The following is a 17895-nucleotide window of genomic DNA, read 5'->3' as shown; positions in this document are numbered from 1 at the left end:
TCCTTGTGGGGACTAAGCCTCTAACCCAATAGCAGCAAGTAGGTGAAGCCAAATTTAATTGACGATCCTACCAAGCCGAGCAGAGGGTACCGCACAAGCACCAAAAGGCTTGGATAGATCGAAGAACTTCTCAACGAAGTAGCTGGACAGCAGGGAAACCCCTCAGGCTAACGACGCAGCAAAATTTGATCAAAAGACCAAGAAGTGCTAATGCAGGAATGTAAAGTCTGGGCACAAGAGCTGACAATCATTCAGAAATGATCTTCAGTCCTGTATTGCTTTAAAGAGTAACTCCACTTTTGTTGAGAGGACAACACTCCCCTCTGGGTGATTAATGTATATTTTTATGGTTGTGAAAGGTTTGGAGATTCTTACCTTTTGTTATTGTGCAGATAGATCCACGTGTGTTCTTGAACCAAATACACGGGAACGACTTTTGCAGTGATCGATCGGCGGCTGCTCCTGCGGGGTACCTGTGGAGAAAGTGGTAGGGTCTGCAAACCTGTAGAGATGATGGTTGTTGGAGGGGACGCCCATCATCTGACTGATGTCAGTGCCAACTTGTGGGAATATCAGCCTACCAGTTACACAGCAGGAAATGACACCTCCTGGAGGGCCCCTGTAGATTAGGAAGGGAAGTTGCTTGTTAATAACAATGAAAGATAATGTGATTTGTGTAGGAATTGTAGGTGTCATTTGTATTTCCCCGTAAAAGTGGAGTTACTCTTTAAATGAAGCGCTAGGATTTATTAACCACCTCCCGTCCGGTTGTATATAAATGACCGGACGGTGAAAGTGCAGGGTCAGGTGGCCGCTTATAAATGTCCTTCCCGCCCCCTGCTTGTGCGCGCTCCCTTGGAGCGCACAGCAGTGCAATCCAGTGCCCGTTGTGTCCTCTGTACACAGTGGAACACTGATCGTCGTACGGGACCTCTGAAAGCTGAAAATTGGCCTGGACAGGAAGGGGGTAAAAGTGTCCGGACTTGAAGTGGTTAAACATTACATTCAGAGAAATGTTGCCGACATAAAAAAGAAGGAATAAACGTGTAACATTAAAAATTCTGACAACATACAAAGCCACTTTAAAATGTTTTGTACAGATTACTGTCTGTATCTTTTTTCTATAAATATAGACATATAACTATTTTTTTCTGCTCTGCCTAAGTGAAATCTTAGAGTCTTTTAGTTGAATCCCATGGTCAAAAATGAAACTGCCCAGAGACAATGGATTCTTTCTCCAATTTTGACATTTTTAACCATAAGATGACAAGCCTGCCCACCACGACAAGGTAGACTCTTTTAGGGCAGGACCTACACTAAACTACACTACGCTAAACTACTCCATGCTAGTCATCGTATTTTTTGTGTTAGATGCCTGTTTGTGATAAGCCTCATCCTAGAACCTTCCTTCTTCCTTTCCAGACTTGTTTACAGAGATCTACATAAGAACAACCCTTTTCATTCAAAAAACAGAGAACAGATTTAAAAGGGTTGTTGCTGTTATCTTATGGCGGGTGATGCAGTGGTCAGCAATGATCATCTTTAATGTCCCGACACATTTCCCCTTCTTTAATCAATGCAGAGCTCTCTTCCACATAGATACCTTCAGTCTGAAAGGTCTAAAGTGTTTCAATTGTAGTGAAGTTTATTCACAGATACCAAACTTGATCATGGCCAAAAGGCCGAGAAGCAATAATGCAGATAGGAAAGAGGGCAGTATGGTAGATCGCAGTCTCCTTCCTTGTGGGGACTAAGCTTCTACCCCAATAGCAGCAAGTAGGAGAAGCCCAAATTTAATTGAGGATCCTAACAGGCTGAGCAGCGGGTTCCCCAAAAGGACCAAAAGGCTTGGATAGATCGAAGAACTTCTCAACGACGCAGCTGGACAGCAGGGACACCCCTAAGGGCCTAGGTCGATACCAAACTTGATCATTGCCAAAAGGCCGAGAAGCAATAATACAGAAAGGAAAGAGGGTAGATCGCAGTCTCGTTCCTTGTGGGGACTAAGCCTCTAACCCAATAGCAGCAAGTAGGTGAAGCCAAATTTAATTGACGATCCTACCAGGCCGAGCAGAGGGTACCCCACAAGGACCAAAAGGCTTGGATAGATCGAAGAACTTCTCAACGACGCAGCTGAACAGCCGGGACACCCCTAAGGGCCTAGGTCGATACCAAACTTGATCATGGCCAAAAGGCCGAGAAGCAATAATACAGAAAGGAAAGAGGGTAGATCGCAGTCTCGTTCCTTGTGGGGACTAAGCCTCTGACCCAATAGCAGTAAGAAGATGAAGCCAAATTTAATTGACGATCCTACCAGGCCGAGCAGAGGGTATCCCACAAGGACCAAAAGGCTTGGATAGAGCAAAGAACTTCTCAACGACGCAGCTGAACAGCAGGGACACCCCTAAGAGCCTAGGTCGATACCAAACTTGATCATGGCCAAAAGGGCCGAGAAGCAATAATACAGAAAGGAAAGAGGGTAGATCGCAGTCTCGTTCCTTGTGGGGACTAAGCCTCTAACCCAATAGCAGCAAGAAGGTGAAGCCAAATTTAATTGACGATCCTACCAGGCCGAGCAGAGGGTACCCCACAAGGACCAAAAGGCTTGGATAGATCGAAGAACTTCTCAACGACGCAGCTGAACAGCCGGGACACCCCTAAGGGCCTAAGTCGATACCAAACTTGATCATGGCCAAAAGGCCGAGAAGCAATAATACAGAAAGGAAAGAGGGTAGATCGCAGTCTCGTTCCTTGTGGGGACTAAGCCTCTGACCCAATAGCAGTAAGAAGGTGAAGCCAAATTTAATTGACGATCCTACCAGGCCGAGCAGAGGGTATCCCACAAGGACCAAAAGGCTTGGATAGAGCAAAGAACTTCTCAACGACGCAGCTGAACAGCAGGGACACCCCTAAGGGCCTAGGTCGATACTAAACTTGATCATGGCCAAAAGGCCGAGAAGCAATAATACAGAAAGAAAAGAGGACAGTAGGGTAGATCGCAGTCTTGTTGCTTGCGGGGACTAAGCCTCTAACCCAATAGCAGCAAGAAGGTGAAGCCAAATTTAATTGACGATCCTACCAGGCCGAGCAGAGGGTACCCCACAAGGACCAAAAGGCTTGGATAGAGCAAAGAACTTCTCAACGACGCAGCTGAACAGCAGGGACACCCCTAAGGGCCTAGGTGGATAACAAACTTGATCATGGCCAAAAGGCCGAGAAGCAATAAATCAGAAAGGAAAGAGTACAGTAGAGTAGATCACAGTCTCGTTCCTTGTGGGGACTAAGCCTCTAACCCAATAGCAGCAAGTAGGTGAAGCCAAATTTAATTGACGATCCTACCAGGCCGAGCAAAGGGTACCCCAAAAAGACCAAAAGGCTTGGATAGATCGAAGAACTTCTTAACGACGCAGATGGACAGCAGAGACACCCCTAAGGGCCTAGGTCGATACTAAACTTGATCATGGCCAAAAGGCCGAGTAGCAATAATACAGAAAGGAAAGAGGACAGTAGGGTAGATCACAGTCTCGTTCCTTGTGGGGACTAAGCCTCTAACCCAATAGCAGCAAGTAGGTGAAGCCAAATTTAATTGACGATCCTACCAGGCCGAGCAGAGGGTACCCCACAAGGACCAAAAGGCTTGGATAGATCGAAGAACTTCTCAACGACGCTGCTGGACAGCCGGGACACCCCTAAGGGCCTAGGTAGATACCAAACTTGATCATGGCCACAAGGCCGAGAAGCAATAATACAGAAAGGAAAGAGGGTAGATCGCAGTCTCGTTCCTTGTGGGAACTAAGCCTCTGACCCAATAGCAGTAAGAAGGTGAAGCCAAATTTAATTGACGATCCTACCAGGCCGAGCAGAGGGTATCCCACAAGGACCAAAAGGCTTGGATAGAGCAAAGAACTTCTCAACGACGCAGCTGAACAGCAGGGACACCCCTAAGGGCCTAGGTCGATACTAAACTTGATCATGGCCAAAAGGCCGAGTAGCAACAATACAGAAAGGAAAGAGGACAGTAGGGTAGATCGCAGTCTCGTTCCTTGTGGGGACTAAGCCTCTAACCCAATAGCAGCAAGTAGGTGAAGCCAAATTTAATTGACGATCCTACCAGGCCGAGCAGAGGGTACCCCACAAGGACCAAAAGGCTTGGATAGATCGAAGAACTTCTCAACGACGCAGCTGAACAGCCGGGACACCCCTAAGGGCCTAGGTCGATACCAAACTTGATCATGGCCAAAAGGCCGAGAAGCAATAATACAGAAAGGAAAGAGGGTAGATCGCAGTCTCGTTCCTTGTGGGGACTAAGCCTCTGACCCAATAGCAGTAAGAAGATGAAGCCAAATTTAATTGACGATCCTACCAGGCCGAGCAGAGGGTATCCCACAAGGACCAAAAGGCTTGGATAGAGCAAAGAACTTCTCAACGACGCAGCTGAACAGCAGGGACACCCCTAAGAGCCTAGGTCGATACCAAACTTGATCATGGCCAAAAGGGCCGAGAAGCAATAATACAGAAAGGAAAGAGGGTAGATCGCAGTCTCGTTCCTTGTGGGGACTAAGCCTCTAACCCAATAGCAGCAAGAAGGTGAAGCCAAATTTAATTGACGATCCTACCAGGCCGAGCAGAGGGTACCCCACAAGGACCAAAAGGCTTGGATAGATCGAAGAACTTCTCAACGACGCAGCTGAACAGCCGGGACACCCCTAAGGGCCTAAGTCGATACCAAACTTGATCATGGCCAAAAGGCCGAGAAGCAATAATACAGAAAGGAAAGAGGGTAGATCGCAGTCTCGTTCCTTGTGGGGACTAAGCCTCTGACCCAATAGCAGTAAGAAGGTGAAGCCAAATTTAATTGACGATCCTACCAGGCCGAGCAGAGGGTATCCCACAAGGACCAAAAGGCTTGGATAGAGCAAAGAACTTCTCAACGACGCAGCTGAACAGCAGGGACACCCCTAAGGGCCTAGGTCGATACTAAACTTGATCATGGCCAAAAGGCCGAGAAGCAATAATACAGAAAGAAAAGAGGACAGTAGGGTAGATCGCAGTCTTGTTGCTTGCGGGGACTAAGCCTCTAACCCAATAGCAGCAAGAAGGTGAAGCCAAATTTAATTGACGATCCTACCAGGCCGAGCAGAGGGTACCCCACAAGGACCAAAAGGCTTGGATAGAGCAAAGAACTTCTCAACGACGCAGCTGAACAGCAGGGACACCCCTAAGGGCCTAGGTGGATAACAAACTTGATCATGGCCAAAAGGCCGAGAAGCAATAAATCAGAAAGGAAAGAGTACAGTAGAGTAGATCACAGTCTCGTTCCTTGTGGGGACTAAGCCTCTAACCCAATAGCAGCAAGTAGGTGAAGCCAAATTTAATTGACGATCCTACCAAGCCGAGCAGAGGGAACCGCACAAGCACCAAAAGGTTTGGATAGATCGAAGAACTTCTCAACGAAGTAGCTGGACAGCAGGGAAACCCCTCAGGCTAACGACGCAGCAAAATTTGATCAAAAGACCAAGAAGTGCTAATGCAGGAATGTAAAGTCTGGGCACAAGAGCTGACAATCATTGAGAAATGATCTTCAGTCCTGTATTGCTTTAAAGAGTAACTCCACTTTTGTTGAGAGGACAACACTCCCCTCTGGGTGATTAATGTATATTTTTATGGTTGTGAAAGGTTTGGAGATTCTTACCTTTTGTTATTGTGCAGATAGATCCACGTGTGTTCTTGAACCAAATACACGGGAACGACTTTTGCAGTGATCGATCGGCGGCTGCTCCTGCGGGGTACCTGTGGAGAAAGTGGTAGGGTCTGCAAACCTGTAGAGATGATGGTTGTTGGAGGGGACGCCCATCATCTGACTGATGTCAGTGCCAACTTGTGGGAATATCAGCCTACCAGTTACACAGCAGGAAATGACACCTCCTGGAGGGCCCCTGTAGATTAGGAAGGGAAGTTGCTTGTTAATAACAATGAAAGATAATGTGATTTGTGTAGGAATTGTAGGTGTCATTTGTATTTCCCCGTAAAAGTGGAGTTACTCTTTAAATGAAGCGCTAGGATTTATTAACCACCTCCCGTCCGGTTGTATATAAATGACCGGACGGTGAAAGTGCAGGGTCAGGTGGCCGCTTATAAATGTCCTTCCCGCCCCCTGCTTGTGCGCGCTCCCTTGGAGCGCACAGCAGTGCAATCCAGTGCCCGTTGTGTCCTCTGTACACAGTGGAACACTGATCGTCGTACGGGACCTCTGAAAGCTGAAAATTGGCCTGGACAGGAAGGGGGTAAAAGTGTCCGGACTTGAAGTGGTTAAACATTACATTCAGAGAAATGTTGCCGACATAAAAAAGAAGGAATAAACGTGTAACATTAAAAATTCTGACAACATACAAAGCCACTTTAAAATGTTTTGTACAGATTACTGTCTGTATCTTTTTTCTATAAATATAGACATATAACTATTTTTTTCTGCTCTGCCTAAGTGAAATCTTAGAGTCTTTTAGTTGAATCCCATGGTCAAAAATGAAACTGCCCAGAGACAATGGATTCTTTCTCCAATTTTGACATTTTTAACCATAAGATGACAAGCCTGCCCACCACGACAAGGTAGACTCTTTTAGGGCAGGACCTACACTAAACTACACTACGCTAAACTACTCCATGCTAGTCATCGTATTTTTTGTGTTAGATGCCTGTTTGTGATAAGCCTCATCCTAGAACCTTCCTTCTTCCTTTCCAGACTTGTTTACAGAGATCTACATAAGAACAACCCTTTTCATTCAAAAAACAGAGAACAGATTTAAAAGGGTTGTTGCTGTTATCTTATGGCGGGTGATGCAGTGGTCAGCAATGATCATCTTTAATGTCCCGACACATTTCCCCTTCTTTAATCAATGCAGAGCTCTCTTCCACATAGATACCTTCAGTCTGAAAGGTCTAAAGTGTTTCAATTGTAGTGAAGTTTATTCACAGATACCAAACTTGATCATGGCCAAAAGGCCGAGAAGCAATAATGCAGATAGGAAAGAGGGCAGTATGGTAGATCGCAGTCTCCTTCCTTGTGGGGACTAAGCTTCTACCCCAATAGCAGCAAGTAGGAGAAGCCCAAATTTAATTGAGGATCCTAACAGGCTGAGCAGCGGGTTCCCCAAAAGGACCAAAAGGCTTGGATAGATCGAAGAACTTCTCAACGACGCAGCTGGACAGCAGGGACACCCCTAAGGGCCTAGGTCGATACCAAACTTGATCATTGCCAAAAGGCCGAGAAGCAATAATACAGAAAGGAAAGAGGGTAGATCGCAGTCTCGTTCCTTGTGGGGACTAAGCCTCTAACCCAATAGCAGCAAGTAGGTGAAGCCAAATTTAATTGACGATCCTACCAGGCCGAGCAGAGGGTACCCCACAAGGACCAAAAGGCTTGGATAGATCGAAGAACTTCTCAACGACGCAGCTGAACAGCCGGGACACCCCTAAGGGCCTAGGTCGATACCAAACTTGATCATGGCCAAAAGGCCGAGAAGCAATAATACAGAAAGGAAAGAGGGTAGATCGCAGTCTCGTTCCTTGTGGGGACTAAGCCTCTGACCCAATAGCAGTAAGAAGGTGAAGCCAAATTTAATTGACGATCCTACCAGGCCGAGCAGAGGGTACCCCACAAGGACCAAAAGGCTTGGATAGAGCAAAGAACTTCTCAACGACGCAGCTGAACAGCAGGGACACCCCTAAGGGCCTAGGTCGATACTAAACTTGATCATGGCCAAAAGGCCGAGAAGCAATAATACAGAAAGAAAAGAGGACAGTAGGGTAGATCGCAGTCTCGTTGCTTGCGGGGACTAAGCCTCTAACCCAATAGCAGCTAGTAGGTGAAGCCAAATTTTATTGACGATCCTACCAGGCCGAGCAAAGGGTACCCCAAAAAGACCAAAGGGCTTGGATAGATCGAAGAACTTCTTAACGACGCAGATGGACAGCAGAGACACCCCTAAGGGCCTAGGTCGATACTAAACTTGATCATGGCCAAAAGGCCGAGTAGCAATAATACAGAAAGGAAAGAGGACAGTAGGGTAGATCGCAGTCTCGTTCCTTGTGGGGACTAAGCCTCTAACCCAATAGCAGCAAGTAGGTGAAGCCAAATTTAATTGACGATCCTACCAGGCCGAGCAGAGGGTACCCCACAAGGACCAAAAGGCTTGGATAGATCGAAGAACTTCTCAACGACGCTGCTGGACAGCCGGGACACCCCTAAGGGCCTAGGTCGATACCAAACTTGATCATGGCCACAAGGCCTAGAAGCAATAATACAGAAAGGAAAGAGGGTAGATCGCAGTCTCGTTCCTTGTGGGGACTAAGCCTCTAACCCAATAGCAGCAAGTAGGTGAAGCCAAATTTAATTGACGATCCTACCAGGCCGAGCAGAGGGTACCCCACAAGGACCAAAAGGCTTGGATAGAGCAAAGAACTTCTCAACGACGCAGCTGAACAGCAGGGACACCCCTAAGGGCCTAGGTGGATAACAAACTTGATCATGGCCAAAAGGCCGAGAAGCAATAAATCAGAAAGGAAAGAGTACAGTAGAGTAGATCACAGTCTCGTTCCTTGTGGGGACTAAGCCTCTAACCCAATAGCAGCAAGTAGGTGAAGCCAAATTTAATTGACGATCCTACCAGGCCGAGCAGAGGGTACCCCACAAGGACCAAAAGGCTTGGATAGATCGAAGAACTTCTCAACGACGCTGCTGGACAGCCGGGACACCCCTAAGGGCCTAGGTCGATACCAAACTTGATCATGGCCACAAGGCCTAGAAGCAATAATACAGAAAGGAAAGAGGGTAGATCGCAGTCTCGTTCCTTGTGGGGACTAAGCCTCTAACCCAATAGCAGCAAGTAGGTGAAGCCAAATTTAATTGACGATCCTACCAGGCCGAGCAGAGGGTACCCCACAAGGACCAAAAGGCTTGGATAGAGCAAAGAACTTCTCAACGACGCAGCTGAACAGCAGGGACACCCCTAAGGGCCTAGGTGGATAACAAACTTGATCATGGCCAAAAGGCCGAGAAGCAATAAATCAGAAAGGAAAGAGTACAGTAGAGTAGATCACAGTCTCGTTCCTTGTGGGGACTAAGCCTCTAACCCAATAGCAGCAAGTAGGTGAAGCCAAGTTTAATTGACGATCCTACCAAGCCGAGCAGAGGGTACCGCACAAGCACCAAAAGGCTTGGATAGATCGAAGAACTTCTCAACGAAGTAGCTGGACAGCAGGGAAACCCCTCAGGCTAACGACGCAGCAAAATTTGATCAAAAGACCAAGAAGTGCTAATGCAGGAATGTAAAGTCTGGGCACAAGAGCTGACAATCATTCAGAAATGATCTTCAGTCCTGTATTGCTTTAAAGAGTAACTCCACTTTTGTTGAGAGGACAACACTCCCCTCTGGGTGATTAATGTATATTTTTATGGTTGTGAAAGGTTTGGAGATTCTTACCTTTTGTTATTGTGCAGATAGATCCACGTGTGTTCTTGAACCAAATACACGGGAACGACTTTTGCAGTGATCGATCGGCGGCTGCTCCTGCGGGGTACCTGTGGAGAAAGTGGTAGGGTCTGCAAACCTGTAGAGATGATGGTTGTTGGAGGGGACGCCCATCATCTGACTGATGTCAGTGCCAACTTGTGGGAATATCAGCCTACCAGTTACACAGCAGGAAATGACACCTCCTGGAGGGCCCCTGTAGATTAGGAAGGGAAGTTGCTTGTTAATAACAATGAAAGATAATGTGATTTGTGTAGGAATTGTAGGTGTCATTTGTATTTCCCCGTAAAAGTGGAGTTACTCTTTAAATGAAGCGCTAGGATTTATTAACCACCTCCCGTCCGGTTGTATATAAATGACCGGACGGTGAAAGTGCAGGGTCAGGTGGCCGCTTATAAATGTCCTTCCCGCCCCCTGCTTGTGCGCGCTCCCTTGGAGCGCACAGCAGTGCAATCCAGTGCCCGTTGTGTCCTCTGTACACAGTGGAACACTGATCGTCGTACGGGACCTCTGAAAGCTGAAAATTGGCCTGGACAGGAAGGGGGTAAAAGTGTCCGGACTTGAAGTGGTTAAACATTACATTCAGAGAAATGTTGCCGACATAAAAAAGAAGGAATAAACGTGTAACATTAAAAATTCTGACAACATACAAAGCCACTTTAAAATGTTTTGTACAGATTACTGTCTGTATCTTTTTTCTATAAATATAGACATATAACTATTTTTTTCTGCTCTGCCTAAGTGAAATCTTAGAGTCTTTTAGTTGAATCCCATGGTCAAAAATGAAACTGCCCAGAGACAATGGATTCTTTCTCCAATTTTGACATTTTTAACCATAAGATGACAAGCCTGCCCACCACGACAAGGTAGACTCTTTTAGGGCAGGACCTACACTAAACTACACTACGCTAAACTACTCCATGCTAGTCATCGTATTTTTTGTGTTAGATGCCTGTTTGTGATAAGCCTCATCCTAGAACCTTCCTTCTTCCTTTCCAGACTTGTTTACAGAGATCTACATAAGAACAACCCTTTTCATTCAAAAAACAGAGAACAGATTTAAAAGGGTTGTTGCTGTTATCTTATGGCGGGTGATGCAGTGGTCAGCAATGATCATCTTTAATGTCCCGACACATTTCCCCTTCTTTAATCAATGCAGAGCTCTCTTCCACATAGATACCTTCAGTCTGAAAGGTCTAAAGTGTTTCAATTGTAGTGAAGTTTATTCACAGATACCAAACTTGATCATGGCCAAAAGGCCGAGAAGCAATAATGCAGATAGGAAAGAGGGCAGTATGGTAGATCGCAGTCTCCTTCCTTGTGGGGACTAAGCTTCTACCCCAATAGCAGCAAGTAGGAGAAGCCCAAATTTAATTGAGGATCCTAACAGGCTGAGCAGCGGGTTCCCCAAAAGGACCAAAAGGCTTGGATAGATCGAAGAACTTCTCAACGACGCAGCTGGACAGCAGGGACACCCCTAAGGGCCTAGGTCGATACCAAACTTGATCATTGCCAAAAGGCCGAGAAGCAATAATACAGAAAGGAAAGAGGGTAGATCGCAGTCTCGTTCCTTGTGGGGACTAAGCCTCTAACCCAATAGCAGCAAGTAGGTGAAGCCAAATTTAATTGACGATCCTACCAGGCCGAGCAGAGGGTACCCCACAAGGACCAAAAGGCTTGGATAGATCGAAGAACTTCTCAACGACGCAGCTGAACAGCCGGGACACCCCTAAGGGCCTAGGTCGATACCAAACTTGATCATGGCCAAAAGGCCGAGAAGCAATAATACAGAAAGGAAAGAGGGTAGATCGCAGTCTCGTTCCTTGTGGGGACTAAGCCTCTGACCCAATAGCAGTAAGAAGGTGAAGCCAAATTTAATTGACGATCCTACCAGGCCGAGCAGAGGGTACCCCACAAGGACCAAAAGGCTTGGATAGAGCAAAGAACTTCTCAACGACGCAGCTGAACAGCAGGGACACCCCTAAGGGCCTAGGTCGATACTAAACTTGATCATGGCCAAAAGGCCGAGAAGCAATAATACAGAAAGAAAAGAGGACAGTAGGGTAGATCGCAGTCTCGTTGCTTGCGGGGACTAAGCCTCTAACCCAATAGCAGCTAGTAGGTGAAGCCAAATTTTATTGACGATCCTACCAGGCCGAGCAAAGGGTACCCCAAAAAGACCAAAGGGCTTGGATAGATCGAAGAACTTCTTAACGACGCAGATGGACAGCAGAGACACCCCTAAGGGCCTAGGTCGATACTAAACTTGATCATGGCCAAAAGGCCGAGTAGCAATAATACAGAAAGGAAAGAGGACAGTAGGGTAGATCGCAGTCTCGTTCCTTGTGGGGACTAAGCCTCTAACCCAATAGCAGCAAGTAGGTGAAGCCAAATTTAATTGACGATCCTACCAGGCCGAGCAGAGGGTACCCCACAAGGACCAAAAGGCTTGGATAGATCGAAGAACTTCTCAACGACGCTGCTGGACAGCCGGGACACCCCTAAGGGCCTAGGTCGATACCAAACTTGATCATGGCCACAAGGCCTAGAAGCAATAATACAGAAAGGAAAGAGGGTAGATCGCAGTCTCGTTCCTTGTGGGGACTAAGCCTCTAACCCAATAGCAGCAAGTAGGTGAAGCCAAATTTAATTGACGATCCTACCAGGCCGAGCAGAGGGTACCCCACAAGGACCAAAAGGCTTGGATAGATCGAAGAACTTCTCAACGACGCTGCTGGACAGCCGGGACACCCCTAAGGGCCTAGGTCGATACCAAACTTGATCATGGCCACAAGGCCTAGAAGCAATAATACAGAAAGGAAAGAGGGTAGATCGCAGTCTCGTTCCTTGTGGGGACTAAGCCTCTAACCCAATAGCAGCAAGTAGGTGAAGCCAAATTTAATTGACGATCCTACCAGGCCGAGCAGAGGGTACCCCACAAGGACCAAAAGGCTTGGATAGAGCAAAGAACTTCTCAACGACGCAGCTGAACAGCAGGGACACCCCTAAGGGCCTAGGTGGATAACAAACTTGATCATGGCCAAAAGGCCGAGAAGCAATAAATCAGAAAGGAAAGAGTACAGTAGAGTAGATCACAGTCTCGTTCCTTGTGGGGACTAAGCCTCTAACCCAATAGCAGCAAGTAGGTGAAGCCAAATTTAATTGACGATCCTACCAGGCCGAGCAGAGGGTACCCCACAAGGACCAAAAGGCTTGGATAGATCGAAGAACTTCTCAACGACGCTGCTGGACAGCCGGGACACCCCTAAGGGCCTAGGTCGATACCAAACTTGATCATGGCCACAAGGCCTAGAAGCAATAATACAGAAAGGAAAGAGGGTAGATCGCAGTCTCGTTCCTTGTGGGGACTAAGCCTCTAACCCAATAGCAGCAAGTAGGTGAAGCCAAATTTAATTGACGATCCTACCAGGCCGAGCAGAGGGTACCCCACAAGGACCAAAAGGCTTGGATAGAGCAAAGAACTTCTCAACGACGCAGCTGAACAGCAGGGACACCCCTAAGGGCCTAGGTGGATAACAAACTTGATCATGGCCAAAAGGCCGAGAAGCAATAAATCAGAAAGGAAAGAGTACAGTAGAGTAGATCACAGTCTCGTTCCTTGTGGGGACTAAGCCTCTAACCCAATAGCAGCAAGTAGGTGAAGCCAAATTTAATTGACGATCCTACCAAGCCGAGCAGAGGGTACCGCACAAGCACCAAAAGGCTTGGATAGATCGAAGAACTTCTCAACGAAGTAGCTGGACAGCAGGGAAACCCCTCAGGCTAACGACGCAGCAAAATTTGATCAAAAGACCAAGAAGTGCTAATGCAGGAATGTAAAGTCTGGGCACAAGAGCTGACAATCATTCAGAAATGATCTTCAGTCCTGTATTGCTTTAAAGAGTAACTCCACTTTTGTTGAGAGGACAACACTCCCCTCTGGGTGATTAATGTATATTTTTATGGTTGTGAAAGGTTTGGAGATTCTTACCTTTTGTTATTGTGCAGATAGATCCACGTGTGTTCTTGAACCAAATACACGGGAACGACTTTTGCAGTGATCGATCGGCGGCTGCTCCTGCGGGGTACCTGTGGAGAAAGTGGTAGGGTCTGCAAACCTGTAGAGATGATGGTTGTTGGAGGGGACGCCCATCATCTGACTGATGTCAGTGCCAACTTGTGGGAATATCAGCCTACCAGTTACACAGCAGGAAATGACACCTCCTGGAGGGCCCCTGTAGATTAGGAAGGGAAGTTGCTTGTTAATAACAATGAAAGATAATGTGATTTGTGTAGGAATTGTAGGTGTCATTTGTATTTCCCCGTAAAAGTGGAGTTACTCTTTAAATGAAGCGCTAGGATTTATTAACCACCTCCCGTCCGGTTGTATATAAATGACCGGACGGTGAAAGTGCAGGGTCAGGTGGCCGTTTATAAATGGCCTTCCCGCCCCCTGCTTGTGCGCGCTCCCTTGGAGCGCACAGCAGTGCAATCCAGTGCCCGTTGTGTCCTCTGTACACAGTGGAACACTGATCGTCGTACGGGACCTCTGAAAGCTGAAAATTGGCCTGGACAGGAAGGGGGTAAAAGTGTCCGGACTTGAAGTGGTTAAACATTACATTCAGAGAAATGTTGCCGACATAAAAAAGAAGGAATAAACGTGTAACATTAAAAATTCTGACAACATACAAAGCCACTTTAAAATGTTTTGTACAGATTACTGTCTGTATCTTTTTTCTATAAATATAGACATATAACTATTTTTTTCTGCTCTGCCTAAGTGAAATCTTAGAGTCTTTTAGTTGAATCCCATGGTCAAAAATGAAACTGCCCAGAGACAATGGATTCTTTCTCCAATTTTGACATTTTTAACCATAAGATGACAAGCCTGCCCACCACGACAAGGTAGACTCTTTTAGGGCAGGACCTACACTAAACTACACTACGCTAAACTACTCCATGCTAGTCATCGTATTTTTTGTGTTAGATGCCTGTTTGTGATAAGCCTCATCCTAGAACCTTCCTTCTTCCTTTCCAGACTTGTTTACAGAGATCTACATAAGAACAACCCTTTTCATTCAAAAAACAGAGAACAGATTTAAAAGGGTTGTTGCTGTTATCTTATGGCGGGTGATGCAGTGGTCAGCAATGATCATCTTTAATGTCCCGACACATTTCCCCTTCTTTAATCAATGCAGAGCTCTCTTCCACATAGATACCTTCAGTCTGAAAGGTCTAAAGTGTTTCAATTGTAGTGAAGTTTATTCACAGATACCAAACTTGATCATGGCCAAAAGGCCGAGAAGCAATAATGCAGATAGGAAAGAGGGCAGTATGGTAGATCGCAGTCTCCTTCCTTGTGGGGACTAAGCTTCTACCCCAATAGCAGCAAGTAGGAGAAGCCCAAATTTAATTGAGGATCCTAACAGGCTGAGCAGCGGGTTCCCCAAAAGGACCAAAAGGCTTGGATAGATCGAAGAACTTCTCAACGACGCAGCTGGACAGCAGGGACACCCCTAAGGGCCTAGGTCGATACCAAACTTGATCATTGCCAAAAGGCCGAGAAGCAATAATACAGAAAGGAAAGAGGGTAGATCGCAGTCTCGTTCCTTGTGGGGACTAAGCCTCTAACCCAATAGCAGCAAGTAGGTGAAGCCAAATTTAATTGACGATCCTACCAGGCCGAGCAGAGGGTACCCCACAAGGACCAAAAGGCTTGGATAGATCGAAGAACTTCTCAACGACGCAGCTGAACAGCCGGGACACCCCTAAGGGCCTAGGTCGATACCAAACTTGATCATGGCCAAAAGGCCGAGAAGCAATAATACAGAAAGGAAAGAGGGTAGATCGCAGTCTCGTTCCTTGTGGGGACTAAGCCTCTGACCCAATAGCAGTAAGAAGGTGAAGCCAAATTTAATTGACGATCCTACCAGGCCGAGCAGAGGGTACCCCACAAGGACCAAAAGGCTTGGATAGAGCAAAGAACTTCTCAACGACGCAGCTGAACAGCAGGGACACCCCTAAGGGCCTAGGTCGATACTAAACTTGATCATGGCCAAAAGGCCGAGAAGCAATAATACAGAAAGAAAAGAGGACAGTAGGGTAGATCGCAGTCTCGTTGCTTGCGGGGACTAAGCCTCTAACCCAATAGCAGCTAGTAGGTGAAGCCAAATTTTATTGACGATCCTACCAGGCCGAGCAAAGGGTACCCCAAAAAGACCAAAGGGCTTGGATAGATCGAAGAACTTCTTAACGACGCAGATGGACAGCAGAGACACCCCTAAGGGCCTAGGTCGATACTAAACTTGATCATGGCCAAAAGGCCGAGTAGCAATAATACAGAAAGGAAAGAGGACAGTAGGGTAGATCGCAGTCTCGTTCCTTGTGGGGACTAAGCCTCTAACCCAATAGCAGCAAGTAGGTGAAGCCAAATTTAATTGACGATCCTACCAGGCCGAGCAGAGGGTACCCCACAAGGACCAAAAGGCTTGGATAGATCGAAGAACTTCTCAACGACGCTGCTGGACAGCCGGGACACCCCTAAGGGCCTAGGTCGATACCAAACTTGATCATGGCCACAAGGCCTAGAAGCAATAATACAGAAAGGAAAGAGGGTAGATCGCAGTCTCGTTCCTTGTGGGGACTAAGCCTCTAACCCAATAGCAGCAAGTAGGTGAAGCCAAATTTAATTGACGATCCTACCAGGCCGAGCAGAGGGTACCCCACAAGGACCAAAAGGCTTGGATAGATCGAAGAACTTCTCAACGACGCTGCTGGACAGCCGGGACACCCCTAAGGGCCTAGGTCGATACCAAACTTGATCATGGCCACAAGGCCTAGAAGCAATAATACAGAAAGGAAAGAGGGTAGATCGCAGTCTCGTTCCTTGTGGGGACTAAGCCTCTAACCCAATAGCAGCAAGTAGGTGAAGCCAAATTTAATTGACGATCCTACCAGGCCGAGCAGAGGGTACCCCACAAGGACCAAAAGGCTTGGATAGAGCAAAGAACTTCTCAACGACGCAGCTGAACAGCAGGGACACCCCTAAGGGCCTAGGTGGATAACAAACTTGATCATGGCCAAAAGGCCGAGAAGCAATAAATCAGAAAGGAAAGAGTACAGTAGAGTAGATCACAGTCTCGTTCCTTGTGGGGACTAAGCCTCTAACCCAATAGCAGCAAGTAGGTGAAGCCAAATTTAATTGACGATCCTACCAGGCCGAGCAGAGGGTACCCCACAAGGACCAAAAGGCTTGGATAGATCGAAGAACTTCTCAACGACGCTGCTGGACAGCCGGGACACCCCTAAGGGCCTAGGTCGATACCAAACTTGATCATGGCCACAAGGCCTAGAAGCAATAATACAGAAAGGAAAGAGGGTAGATCGCAGTCTCGTTCCTTGTGGGGACTAAGCCTCTAACCCAATAGCAGCAAGTAGGTGAAGCCAAATTTAATTGACGATCCTACCAGGCCGAGCAGAGGGTACCCCACAAGGACCAAAAGGCTTGGATAGAGCAAAGAACTTCTCAACGACGCAGCTGAACAGCAGGGACACCCCTAAGGGCCTAGGTGGATAACAAACTTGATCATGGCCAAAAGGCCGAGAAGCAATAAATCAGAAAGGAAAGAGTACAGTAGAGTAGATCACAGTCTCGTTCCTTGTGGGGACTAAGCCTCTAACCCAATAGCAGCAAGTAGGTGAAGCCAAATTTAATTGACGATCCTACCAAGCCGAGCAGAGGGTACCGCACAAGCACCAAAAGGCTTGGATAGATCGAAGAACTTCTCAACGAAGTAGCTGGACAGCAGGGAAACCCCTCAGGCTAACGACGCAGCAAAATTTGATCAAAAGACCAAGAAGTGCTAATGCAGGAATGTAAAGTCTGGGCACAAGAGCTGACAATCATTGAGAAATGATCTTCAGTCCTGTATTGCTTTAAAGAGTAACTCCACTTTTGTTGAGAGGACAACACTCCCCTCTGGGTGATTAATGTATATTTTTATGGTTGTGAAAGGTTTGGAGATTCTTACCTTTTGTTATTGTGCAGATAGATCCACGTGTGTTCTTGAACCAAATACACGGGAACGACTTTTGCAGTGATCGATCGGCGGCTGCTCCTGCGGGGTACCTGTGGAGAAAGTGGTAGGGTCTGCAAACCTGTAGAGATGATGGTTGTTGGAGGGGACGCCCATCATCTGACTGATGTCAGTGCCAACTTGTGGGAATATCAGCCTACCAGTTACACAGCAGGAAATGACACCTCCTGGAGGGCCCCTGTAGATTAGGAAGGGAAGTTGCTTGTTAATAACAATGAAAGATAATGTGATTTGTGTAGGAATTGTAGGTGTCATTTGTATTTCCCCGTAAA

This window comes from Staurois parvus, unplaced genomic scaffold (assembly GCF_062004578.1).
Source record: "Staurois parvus isolate SC_StPar_1 unplaced genomic scaffold, SC_StPar_1.0 ptg000118l, whole genome shotgun sequence".
NCBI lineage: Eukaryota > Metazoa > Chordata > Amphibia > Anura > Ranidae > Staurois > Staurois parvus.
This window is presented reverse-complemented; position numbering follows the sequence as displayed.